The following is a 13,743-nucleotide window of genomic DNA, read 5'->3' on the forward strand; positions in this document are numbered from 1 at the left end:
TTTTTTTCAGTAGCTTTTACAAAACTACAAGATACGCATATTAATCCTTGCAATATTAATCTTTGCAATATTGATAATACGCATTATTGCGAAAACTAGTGGAGAATAAATGACATTTTTAGTAAATATTTTTTAACTCACTATTATAATTCCCCTATTTGACAATGCATTAAACTTTGCACTAAACCGTGTTCAATGCCGATTTTTTTATTGTTTGCAATATCAATAATACACATTATTACGAAAACTAATGCATATCGAATGTCATTTTTAGTAAATGTTTTTCAACTCTTTATTATAATTCTGATGTATAAAAGTGCAGTAACATTTGCACTAAACTGTTTTCAACACCAAATTGCTTTAACGTTTGCAATATCGATATAATATAATATTGCAAAACTTATTACGAATCTCTATTTCACGTTAAAACTAATTACACTAGTAACAATTTTAGCATTAATAAAGTAATTAAAATTTTAACTACCACCAACTACCAATGTTCTTGTGTACTTACTTCCTTCACGTCATCTTTTACAATTACACACTACAATATATCTATATCTCTATCTTTATCTCTATATCTTCTATCTTCATCATTTGATAAGACCATCAAGTTCTTCATTGTATATAATTTCATTTAATGTCAAGGTAAATATATGTCTCTATCTTGTATCTTCATCATATATATATATATATATATATATATAAATAAAAGTAAATAATATTCTCATTTTAATGTATGTCTTCATGTTATATCATATTTTTAGGGAATTTTCACCATTTGATGAACAAATATAAAGATCATGAATACATTTTATATATTAAACATATTATTCTTATATTTCTTCGATTATGTTATTCTTATATATGATTTTATATAACATCATTTATATATTTGGATAAATACATTTTAATAATATATTTGATCGGATTCAAAAGTCATGATTGTCATGGTTTTTTAGAAAGGTTATTGTCAATTGCATTTAGGAAAATATTACCTCAATTCGTTTGGAGAACCTAATTGACTGATTTAAGTAATTTCATGCATGACCTTAATTGTTCAACTTTGAGCCTAGACAAAGTGGATAACTTACAAGCTCAAATTCTTGTAATTATATGCAACCTAGAAAAGATTTTCCACCATCTTTGTTTGATTCAATGGAACATATTTTGATACATTTACCATATGAAGCAAAAATAGGAGGTCTAGTACAATACAGATGGATGTTTCCCTTAGAGAGGTCTAGTACATTTACCATATTTTGATACATTTACCAATTTAGGTTTCTGAAGAGTTTGAAGAATAAGGTGAAAACAAGCCTAGAATTGAAACATCCATATGCAATGCATATATTCTTGAAGAAATATCAATATTTACTTCGTAATATTTTGAATCGAATATAAATTGTAAATAAAGACAACCTCAAAGGAACACGGAAGGGTCATTGAACAAAAATTAACAACCAATTTTGATTTTTAATTACCTAGGACATGGAAGTGGTGGTTCAAAGATATTCATGACCAGAAAAGAAACATTAGTTGCTCACACATATGTCCTACTAAATTGTCCGAAGGTGGAACCATATTATAGGTATTGAACGATCATATCATAATTCTTTATTATGAATTTGATAACTTATTTTATTTAACTATTTAAGGACGTTTTGTGGTATGAATGTAAAAGTAGATCCTAATGAATCGGATTGTCAATTCTCATCATGGTTTCGGTGAAATGTGATTTCAATTTTCATTATGACTAAAAATGTGAAGTCTCATTATGGTTCCGATCTAAACATTATAATAATTCACTTTGAAGGTTTTACAAGAACAAAGAAGGGATCAGCTTGACAAAGAATTAACGTATTTTATATCATTTGGTCCAAAGACTTCAGCAACTAGATATTTAACGTAGTTCATTAGTGGATATGTGTGGAGAGCTGGTGATTTTGGATATAATAAATCAACCGTGAATATTGGTATTTTCGTTCATGCAAATGATTCTGATTATTATGGACTTTTGTAGGAGATTATTGAATTAGAATACCTTGGTCCATGTTTACATGTGATTGTATTTAAATGTTTATAGTTTGATCTTATTAGAGGTACTAGAGTGAATGAAATTGACGTGAACATGGGACATAGATATATTAAGTATGACTCATTTGTTCTTGTTCAACAAGCTATACAAGTTTACTATTCGAACTATCCAACCACAATGAATGATCGTAATTCTGGATGGATGGTCGTTTGCAAAAAAAAAAAGCAAGAGGAAAGATAGAAGAAATATGGATAAATGAAGTGGTGTATCAACAAGATATTATACCATAGAATTGTATATTCCCTTCATATTCTCTTATATTATGTGAACGAATTGAGTGATCCCATTGTTATTCATGGTGAGTTAGATACATTTGATGAAACTGAATTGTTTGGAAGTGCTTCGGAGGAAAGGGATCATCTACAAACTAATTTGAATAATAGTACAAATGGAGGAAAATGGAAGAACAATTAGGAGATGACATATTTTGTAGTTTGAAATGTTACTGCTCACTTAATTGTAGATAATTTTGCTTAATATATTTTGTTAAATTCTACAATATTCTAATTATATGAAATAAAAACTAGTCTTTGAACATCGCAGGTTTGGTTGTTCACGAATAAGAAGAATAATTATTAAAAATTACATTGGATCTGTATTAAAAATGGCATTGGCCTTCAATATGAAATTCAACGCTAAATGAAGATTAATGCATTGATATTTGCTATCTAAATATGCATTTTTTACCCGATAGTTTAAAAATAATTACCAAATATGTCATTGGATCTGCATTAGAAATGACATTGGTCTTTAATATATATTATTGTTGTAGGTATTGCAGTTCAGCGCTATATTTCAGTTTAATGCATAGTAGTTGCCGAACTCTTTACTCCAAAATTAATTCGCGATATGTATTGTTTAATGCAAAAATTATTGCAGTTACCTTCAGTTGAAATTTTTTAATATACCGCGTAAATATTTTATTTGCGCCAAAACTCTCTCCCAAACGCCTAACACTTAGCCAATTCTATCATTTCTCTCATTTCCTTCTCTCTATCCAAACTCACTCCTCCATCATTTCTAAACCCTAGCCTCCCTAAATCCTAGCCAAACCCCGACACCTACCATCGCTGCCCACATCAACGATTTTCTAATACCCCGCCGCCCACATCCTAGCCAAACCCCGCCGCCCACATCCTATCCAAACCCCGCCACCCACTTCCTAGTTAAACCTCGTCGAACCCTAAAGCTTCTCCAAACCGATTCTCTAATACTTGATTCTCTAATACCTGATTCTTTAATACCCCACTGCCTCCCCTAGCCAACCCTTTCCGCCCACATATTTTCTTTTGTATAAGACAACAAATCTATTCGCTATTTGTAGAAGACATATTCACCTCATTCTTCATGGTAACTTTTCTTCTCATTCTTGTCTATTTGATTTCGCCTCAATCTATTTGTAGAAGACAAATTTGCCTCATTCTTGTTTTCCTAATGGTTGGTTGTTTTTCTTAATCAATAGATTAGAAAATAAGCTTCTAGAGTAATAATTGTTTTCATCTTGAAGTCGAATAATTGTAAATCACAAAATAAATTCTTTATATTTTGATCTACAATTGAACCCAAAATGATGATTGAACTCTACCTACTATATTGATTAATGGTAATAGAATTACGTATCAATGTTGTCTTCTTTGAACTGTATGATCATTTGGAATGATAGATTAATAAACCAAGTTAATTAAGATATTAAATGTTTGGCTTAAACTCCTGAAAAATCATCTCCAAAGCTTTGAAAAGAAGAAGTTCAGCAATATCTCCAATAGAGTTCTGGCTGCTAGAGAAGAACTGGAAGAAGTTCAGAAAGGGTTATTAAGGGATGATAATGATGAACAACTCAACGAAATAGAAAGAGACGTGCTTGAAAATTTCAGGAAGCTGAGTCTTCTTGAAGAGAATTTTATTAGATAGAAATCAAGATAGAGTTGGCTCTCGTGGGGTGACAAAAACACAACTTTCTTCTACAGAAAATGCAAGGCTAGAAACATGAGAAACAATGTATACAGGCTAAAGAATGATGATGGTGAATATGTTCAGGGTCAAAAGGGTGTATAAGATTTGGCTATCGATTTCTATAAGCAACTTATGGGTACAAGAAAGAAGCATCAAAGTCATTTGAATACCTTGTATCAGATTATTGATAGGAAAATTTTATCAGAAGATAGTCGCGAGTTGATAAGGGTGGTCACACGGTTTGAGGTTAAAGAAGATCTGTTTAGTATTGATGGGAATAAAAGCCCAGGTTCTGATGGGTTTAATGCACAGTTCTTCAAAGACAATTGGTCGGTTGTGGGTAAAGACGTTACTGATGGGGTTCTGGAGTTTTTCAAGAACATGAAGATGTTAAAGCAATGAAATATAGCGGTCCTAACCTTGATCCCCAAAACTGCGGTACCCGAGAAAGTACAAGATTTCAGACCAATTTCCTGCTGCAATGTGATTTATAAAATAATTTCAAAAATCATTTCTAAACGATTTAAAAATGTCATAGGAAAAATTATAAATCTTAATCAATCTGTATTCATCCACGGTAGGACAATCTCTCAGAATATTCTTCTCATGCAGAGCCTTTTAAAAGGTTACGGGAATAAGAAAATATCCCCGAGAGTGGCTTTCAAAATAGATATCAAGAAAGCTTTTGACTCTGTTAGATGGGAAGTCATTCGAGACTTTCTGGTTGTATCTGCTTTTCCTATGATTTTTATTGATTGGATTATGTAGTGCGTTTCATCATCCTACTTTGTTGGAAGCGTCAATGGAGTCCACGGAGGTTTTTTCAAGGGTGAAAACGGGGTAAGGCAAGGGGACCCCCTCTCTTCTTACCTTTTCGTAGCTATCATGGCGATCTTTGAGAGCATCTTCACTATGTCCCGGAAGAATCATCCATACATCTTTCACCCATTCTGTGAGGTAGAGGAGGTAACTCATTTATGTTTTGCTGACGATTTGTTCATTCTAGCGCACGCAAACATTGATTCCATTAAAACTATTAGGGCTGCACTAACTTTCTTTTCTGAGGTTACAGGTTTGACTATTAATGAAAGCAAAAGTGTGGCATTTTATGGAGGCTTGAATGACGAAACGAAGCAAGACATCTTCAACATCATGGGCATCAAGGAAGGAAGTTTTCCCGTAAGGTACTTAGGAATTCCGTTAACCGCGAAGCAGATCGAGATCTCACACTGCAAGTCGTTGATTGAAAAGGTAAAAAACACGATATCTGGCTGGGCAGTGAAAAAACTTTCTTATGCAGGGAGGATCGAACTTATCAAAACCGTGGTCATGGGCATAGTTGGCTACTGGGCGCAACAAAGTAATGAAGGACGAGGGAGGCATCGGCTTGAAGAACCGAAGAAGGTAATGAAGGAGCTCGATACACTGATGAGGAACTTTATCTAGAGCAGTAGCGAAAGAGGAGGAAAAAAAGTCAAATGGACCGCTTTCTACAAACCGAAGGACGAGGGAGGCATCGGCTTGAAGAACTGTATCGAGTGGAACAAGACTCTCACCTTCTAGCATCTGTGGGCTTTGGAGCGCAATTAGGAGTCACTATGGATCAAATGGGTGCATAAGAGGTTTAGGAAATACGAAACCAGCATATGGACTTGCAAAATTCATGAAGGTATGAGTTGGTCTCTAAAAAAGATTCTTAAACTAAGAAGCAATATTACAGATCTTTATGACATCCGGCTAGGGGACAGGAAATGCACTCTATTCTGGCACGACCCCTGGTTTGAAAACCAACTTATCATCCACAAGGAGGAGTTTCAAAATACCCGCATCAGAAGGGACTACATAGAAGCAAAAATCAAAGACATTAAATACGAGAATTGGGACTCACTCCTGAGAAGAAATCTAGAAGAACAGAGGATACTTAATCATATAAGTAACATACAACTACACGACAAACCGAATATTCATGAATGGAAAGTTGAGGACAATGGGAAGCTGGTATCGAAGAAAATATGGGAGGTAACCCGGGAAAAAGCACAGAAAGTAGAATGGGCTCCTCTTGTATGGTCAACGAAGATTATCCCTAGACACCAGTTCATCCTATGACTCGCCTTCTAGGAAAGACTCAGCACTCGTGATCGTATCAGCAAGTATATGAGCATCCCGAACATGAACTGTCTTCTATGTAGAGGAAATGAAGAAACCGTAGATCACCTATTCAGGAGCTGCTGTATTGCTTCAGAGCTTTGGAACAGATTCTATAAAAGCCTGAAGCTGATCAGTTTCCTGAGCAAATGGAATGAAATCAAAGATGCAGTACTACTCAAAGCCAATGGAAATAGATTTTCAACAAGCGTGTTCAAGTGCGGCTTTGGAGCAGTGGTGTATACCATTTGGAAAGAACGAAATGCAAGGGTATATGGCAGAACCCGCAGGAGAGTTGAAGAGTTATGGAAAGATATTGTATTGGATTGCAGCGCCCTCGCGGGAACGTGAACAAGAATTCCAAGCACGGAGCAGAATTGGAATATCTGTAGGAACTAGAATTTACCATTTTTTAAACTCACTAGAATTGAAAACATTGTAATCAGATAATTCATTTATGTTTTTAGCTTTTTAGCTTTTATTCAGAATGTTACTACTTCAAAATCATTCTAGGCCTGTCTAGAAAGATCTCTTAAACACGTGGTTTTTTTCCCATTTTTGGGAATTTTTAATGAAATGACGCTAAGTCGTTTTTCCGAAAAAAAAGATATTAAATATTTGAACTGTATGATTCTTTGAACTGAAAAAAAACTTATTTTGTAGATTTATTATGAGTTCTATATTTCTCTAACCAAAACTTTGTATGTCAACTTGTCCTAATTTGGGGAAATGAAGCATTGCTTTAGGTGATGACTATTAGCTAGATGGTTTTTATAACTTCTGCAATAGATCAACAGATAGAGCTATAGTTTGAAGTCGAATCATTTCAATCTTTCAGGTTTTTCTTTACTCTTTATCTAGAAACAATACTTGTTTTGGTTGTTTACCATTTTTATTATACTTTTATGATATATATACAATACATGTTTTTGAATTTCTTCATCCTTAATACACAATTATATACCCTAAATAATGGGTTCATTAATCATCTACACTACTTGAATTTTATATATTTGCTTTGGCACAGAATGACCTTAAATATGATGCCTCTGTTATGCCACAGTCTCTTCCTGTTTATTGAAGCCAAACATAAACACATCCAATTGAAGCCAAACCTATAACTCTAAACCAATTGTAGCCAAACTTAGTTGATGATTTATATGTTGTTTATATTATTGTAACTAAACCAATTTCTAGATTGCTAAATATTTACTTATGTATTAGATATTGTTGATATCTCAAGTCTAATATAATGCTAGAATTCAAATAGCTTATAAATGTGATTTGAAATATGATGCATTATATTACTTATGGATTATATTACTACGTTATCTTCAAACATGTCATAATTTGGGGAAATGAAGCATTGTTTTAGGTGATGACTATTAGCTAGAGGGTTTTTTAACTTCTTATGATAGTTGAGATCATTCTTTTGCATATTACTGTTTTTATAACTTCCTGTGATAGTTCTAGTTTATTAACTTTGTATATTATTATTTTTATATTACTGTATTTTTTTCGTAATAGTTGAGATCATTCTTCTAGCAATACAATTTAAAATAAATGTTATATCCTTAGTGGATTCTAAATTGTTGGGAAACAAAGTTGTTGCTTATTAACTATTATGAGATAGAAGTAGAATTCTCTAGCTGAGTATGTAATGTAATATGCTGAAGATTGGTAATTTCTCTATAAGAGATTTATTATGCTTATAGTTAATATGATGTTATTAGGTGATTCGTTTGTGTTGATAGTTCAAGTCAAAATATGATGCTTATACCTAATATGATGCTCTTATGTGATTTGTTTGTGTTGACATGTTAGTTAGTATATAATTATGTTATCGTTTAAGGGTTGTTTGAATATCTTATTTAACTTATAAAACTGCAGTTTCTTCAACTTTGAGATCCAATGTTTGAGTTCTAATTGGTTTTGTATTTCATATTGGTTGGACATAATATCTTGAAATATGAGTAGACAATCACAAAGAAAGATGGATTAAAGCTAGCATAATTAGGAGTTATTTGGAAATTCCATTTTGTGTACAATTTGGCATGTTTTTGTTAATATTTTGTCATATTTATGGAACATGTATAAGTAGTTGGTGAATTAAATTTGCAAATGTGTTTTGCAAATTTGTAATAAATTTATGTTGGTGTACTAAGAATTGATACATGAATGATTTCAAATTCATGAATATAAGCTTTGTTTTGGTTATTATTTATATACAGGAATTATTGAATTCAATTGAATTACAATATTTGATTTTTAAATAATGCTCTGAATGTTGCGAAAATTATGCAATTTTAATGCAAATTTTGAAAATATATTATTTAGAATTATGTAAATCGTGAATTAGAAATAATGCAAATGAAATTGTATCGATTATTGTTAATATAATGCAAAGTTGTGAATAAGATAATTGCAGAAATAGTTGTAGTTTTATCAATAATATAATTATAGATGTGATAATGCGAAGAAAGTTACAGATATGTATAATGTAAATGATAATGATATAATATACAAAATATAATTTGGGTAATATAAATATAATTTCAAACGAAATAATGCAAATCGAATTGATTATGCAAATTATAATTATAGATATTGCGAAGATTACTACAATAACAAATTTAATATATTATTGCAAAGAGTATTGCGTAACATAATTTTATAATTTAATGCAGTTTTTGTTGAAGGTACATTTTCATATAGGGATAAATGATAAATTTAGGATTATCCTTGGAAGGTTTTGTCAAATTTAAAACTCACCTAATTTTTTGTCATTTTAAGAACTGTAGTTATAATATTTTGTTATATTTAAGATTTCTCATTAACGGTGTTAACAAATCTGTTAAATTATTTAACATATTAATTCTTTATTTATATTAAACTTGCATAATTACATAAATTTTCAACTCTTCTTCTAAGAAAGGAAAAAATGGACGGAAAACAATCGCATCTGTCTTTCTTCTTATTAAGATGATTCTTTTTCTAGTTGCAGCTTCCGGCTTTTCCAATCGAATTCCGACAACGATTAAATTCTCTGATGATTACTTCCAGTGATTTCTAGGAACTATTTTGTGCTCTCCTCTCAGATCGTCTTTGTGTTCGTTCTCTACTTGAAATTCGGCTTCTTTCGAATTCAGACGATAATTGTACCTACGTGACAATAAACGATAAAAATGAGAGCTTTAATGATGAACAAAGCAAACAGAGAATTTTCGAGGTTAAGATGACTATAAACATGATGAACACAGAATCTTCTACAAACAAAGAAAGGAAATTCAAATGGCCGATGGAGAGAAGACATAGTCAGGCAGATGAATTTGAGAGGGTCATCGACTGATTGTCTCTCACAGTAGTTTTGTTTGGCTGATAATATGCTTTCATAAATCAGAGAAGCAATTGTTTACAATCTAAAACATTACAGGAAGTATTGATCATAACCCATAAGATCAATTGTTATTTGAATTACACGAAAAATAGGGCGAGGTGATAATGATCGAATCTAAGGAGAAGAGCACTTTCTTGACGAAGAATTATAGCAATGGCGAATAACTGGTTCTTGAGAAGTTTTAATAACATTTGTTAGGATCTAGGGCGCCGCTGGAGGACCGGGGTTAGACCGGTTAGCGGGTTTCATTCAAAGGGTGGTGGTTAATCCGGTTAGAGATTAACACCGGGGTTTCAATACTACACAAACTGTCACAAACCCTTGAACTAGGTTCAAGCGCGGAAGAGGTTTGTTTCAGGTTGAAGCAGCACACTTGTATGATAGGCAGAACCGGTTTCGGATGATGAAGGTTTGAAGACTTGATGGGTCGGTTTTTGTAACCTGGCGGTCCGGTTTGAATAGAGTTAAGTAGGTTAGAGCGGTGTTAGTCGGTTAGAAAATGGAACCGGCAGAAAGTAAGTAACAAGACAGATTTTATGGATGTTCGGAGATAAAGCTCCTACGTCACCCCTTCCTCTCGAAACCGCGAGAAGGATATTCACTAAGGAATACAAGTACAATCCGATCGAGACTTATTTCCTGCTCGATAACACTCTTACAATTTACACCGAAATTGTAAGACACACACACTTCAACTTCAGCACTTAGGCTTTCTCTAGAGATAGAACACACTGTTTTTCACTTGTAAATTAAATGTTCTTAGAATCTCTCTTGTTGTCCCGCTTGTTCCACGTTTACTCTTCTTCAACTGCCCCTTTTATAGATGAAATATGCCAACGTTCATATTTCACTTCCTTGAATCTGATTGGCTGAGCAGAGGTGCAGAGGTTCAGTGATTCAGTAATTCAGACCCTACGGTCATCTTTTCAGACCTGACGGTCAACCTCAGACCTGGCGGTCAATCTCACAGACTTGGCAGTCTGTTCTTCCGGTGTGTAAGACAAACCTGCTAGGTTTGTCTTTTACTCAATGTGGACACTGTCTGTTAAGCAGTTGTCTGTACTTGGAAGATCTTCTTTCTAACTTATCCCGAAGTGGAAAGATCCTGTAGGACTGTCTTCTGCAGCCTGCAGACTTTCCTCAGACTTGTATAGATATGGAAGTGTTCAGTCTGTTCCTTTGGTATCATACTCAACAGATACCCAAATTGTCTTCTTATACTTGTCGGTCATTTGGCTTGACCGAATGGCCTCCGGTGTGATTGATTTAACCGGACAGCTTCCGATTATTCTTCTGCCTTGTGGCTGATCGGCTGTCTAATGTTTCCGGTTTTAAGCTTTGGCCGATCCTTTCTTTGTGCGGTCATGTTCCAAGTGTTCTTGGTCGGTTTAGTAGCTTGACCGGCTAGTCTTCTTAGCCGGTTCTTTTGTTTGACCGGTCCGGTTCCTTGTTCCTGCATGAAGGATTTATTTATGTTAAGTTCTGTGAACCGGTCTAATTTTATCTAACAATTTCTACCTTTTTAATTATTTTATTTAAAATTATCAAAACAATGTAAGTTTGCAAACGTAGGCCGGTTCTTTCTTTGACCGGATTTTTTTGAAACTGACTTGGGAGAATTTTTCGAAAAATTTGGAAAAATTTTGAGAAAAATTTTCGGAAAAGTCTTATCTTTTATCTTATTAATTTCTCCCTTTTTGATTATTTTATTTAAAATTATCAAAACTATGTAGAAATGCAAATGTAGGCCGGTTTTAAAAATAACTTTATATATATAGAGAGATAGCCGAAAATAGAAATACTAAGATAAGCATAGTTAAAAGAAAGAGAGCCCCTATTCTGAGTCTGAGAAGTCGTAGCTGGCCATCAAATCCTTGTTCCGCTTTTTCTTAACCGGTTGCGGTTGTCTGGCCGATTCGGAGACTCGTTGTCTTGTAGTCCGCCGCTGTAGATGCTCTTCATCTTCTTCTTCGGCGTGAATAGCCTGATCCGGTAGACTCTCAATAACCGTGTCAGTGACTTCATTCAGCAGCTCGGCCACTTGAGCCTTCTTTGATGATTCCCTTTTTCGTTTTTCCGGAACCGAAGAGGAAGGGACCTCCTTTTTCTTTTTGTTAGCGGTTGCAAAACCTTCGAGCCTTTGTCTTTCCCTATCTAACCGCTCTGCATCCTTCGCAGCTTGAGCGGCTACTGACTTTGCAAGTCCCGGATACTTGGCCGCTGTCTTTCGTTCTCGCTCGGCTCTTTCTTCTTCGGTGAGTTGCGGTGGCTCCTTTGCTAACCTGGCTTCTTCGTCCATCGCATCCTGGACTTTCTTAGCCGCTTGGGCATTCGCCTCCACAACCGCTGCATCCGCACACAACTTGGCCTTGAGTAATTCATCAACTTGTGCGCTCAGCGCCTTGAGGTCGGCCTCGAGTTTGTCGTTGCGGTCTTCAAGATCCGCATTCTTCTTCTCTAGATCCGAGGCCTTGCCGACTAGATCCTCAGTGACCTTTCTTAGCTTTTGTTCGGTCTCTCTTTTAAACCGATTGAAGTCATTCTTTACTCCTGAGTTTTCTTCTTCCAAGGCCTTAGTTTGCCTAAGATGGTTGTCGCGCAAAACCACTTCTTCCCGGTAGTCAGCATCGATTTGTGAGAACCGGTTATCTGTCTCTACGAGCTTATTCCTCGTATTGTTGGCGAACCGGAGTGCCATGCTCACGGTTTTCTGCATCCTTTCGTCTAACGGGTGAACCGTTAAGTCTGCAAATTCTTGGAGAAGGCCCTTGACCCATTCCTTTGTAATGCCCGGTTCGGAGACTCCCGATTGTTCATGTGGAGGTTGCTCGGTGAGAGGAGGCTCCGCCCTTTCATCGGTTTTGTTTATCACCGGATCCGCCTGAATCGGTGTTGCACCATGAGTTTGACCCTTATCGATCTGAGGAACTGGAGAGTGCGGTATTTGGCGTTGTCTGCACATCACCTCCAGCCAGTCAATTTCTTCAACGAGTTCCCCTCTCGCTTTCTCAAGTCTCTCTAACACCAAGGGCGTTAAGGTATCCTCCGTTGTTACCTCTTCGTACCTTTCCGTAATCTTCCGGATCCGTACGGTTAGCTTATGTAGTTGAGCTCGCGGTCTTAGGAGGTTAGTTCGGCCCAAAGCATCGTGAATGGTTTCCGCATTTGTGAGGTTCATAACTATGTCCTCGATCTCCTTCATCCTTTTGAAACATTCTTCGTCGGTGAAGCCCGGTAAAACATGTTTAAAGAGTTTGGTGAACCGGTACTCGTGCCATTCCCGAAATATATCACCAACCTTGTCAGCTCGCCGTGTAATGGCCTCTAGGATTTGGCACGCTATAGTATCGGCCTTTGTCTGGTCGTCCTCCTCCTCCTCTTCATTGTCTTCTTCACCGGCCTCTTCGGTGGTTTCAGGATTTGCGCCCGTACCGGTGTTATCGGGACTTGGGCTCGAATGCTCTTCATCATCCGGTCCTTCGTCATCGGTCTTTTCTGATTCGGTTCGTTCAGATGTGGAAGCCGACTCTTCCTCTTCTGTGTGTGATGGCGGTTCCGAGAAGACTATTTTCTCCTTGCCTTTGCTTTTGGCCTTTTCTTTCGTCGGGGCCGATTTCTTGGTGGATGTCTTCTTTCGGCCACCTGTGGAACCGGGGGCCGGCTGCTTCCTTTCTAGGAATTGTTTGGATCTTATCAGTCTTCTTGTTGGGATGATGACACCGGGACCGATGTTCAGGTTATGGTGAAGCAAAATTTTACCAAGAGGGACGGCGTATCCCCATGACCGGGTTGAGTCTGGTTTCACCATATCCTTCAGGTTGCTGAATACTTCCTTTGCCCAGTTCACTTTTGTGCCTTCCATCAGGCCGACTAGCATCCCGATTTTAGCCTTGGTGAGACTGTTGTAGTTTCCTCCTCTTGCCTGAACCGCCTTTGTGAAGATATCACAAATCGGTATGTACTCTGGTCGCAATGTCGCTTTGTTACCGGATACTTTTATCGGTTCCTTTGTCGCGGAGAGTATCTGGCAAGCTGCTTCGAACGTTTTTAGCTCTATATCCGCCGTTGCATCTTGGCCGACTGTTGGAAGGCGCAGGCTCTCCGCAACCGATTCTTCGGTTAGTTCAAATGTAGTGCCGCTGACAGTCGC

Source organism: Impatiens glandulifera, chromosome 9, assembly GCF_907164915.1.
Source record: "Impatiens glandulifera chromosome 9, dImpGla2.1, whole genome shotgun sequence".
NCBI classification, from domain to species: domain Eukaryota; kingdom Viridiplantae; phylum Streptophyta; class Magnoliopsida; order Ericales; family Balsaminaceae; genus Impatiens; species Impatiens glandulifera.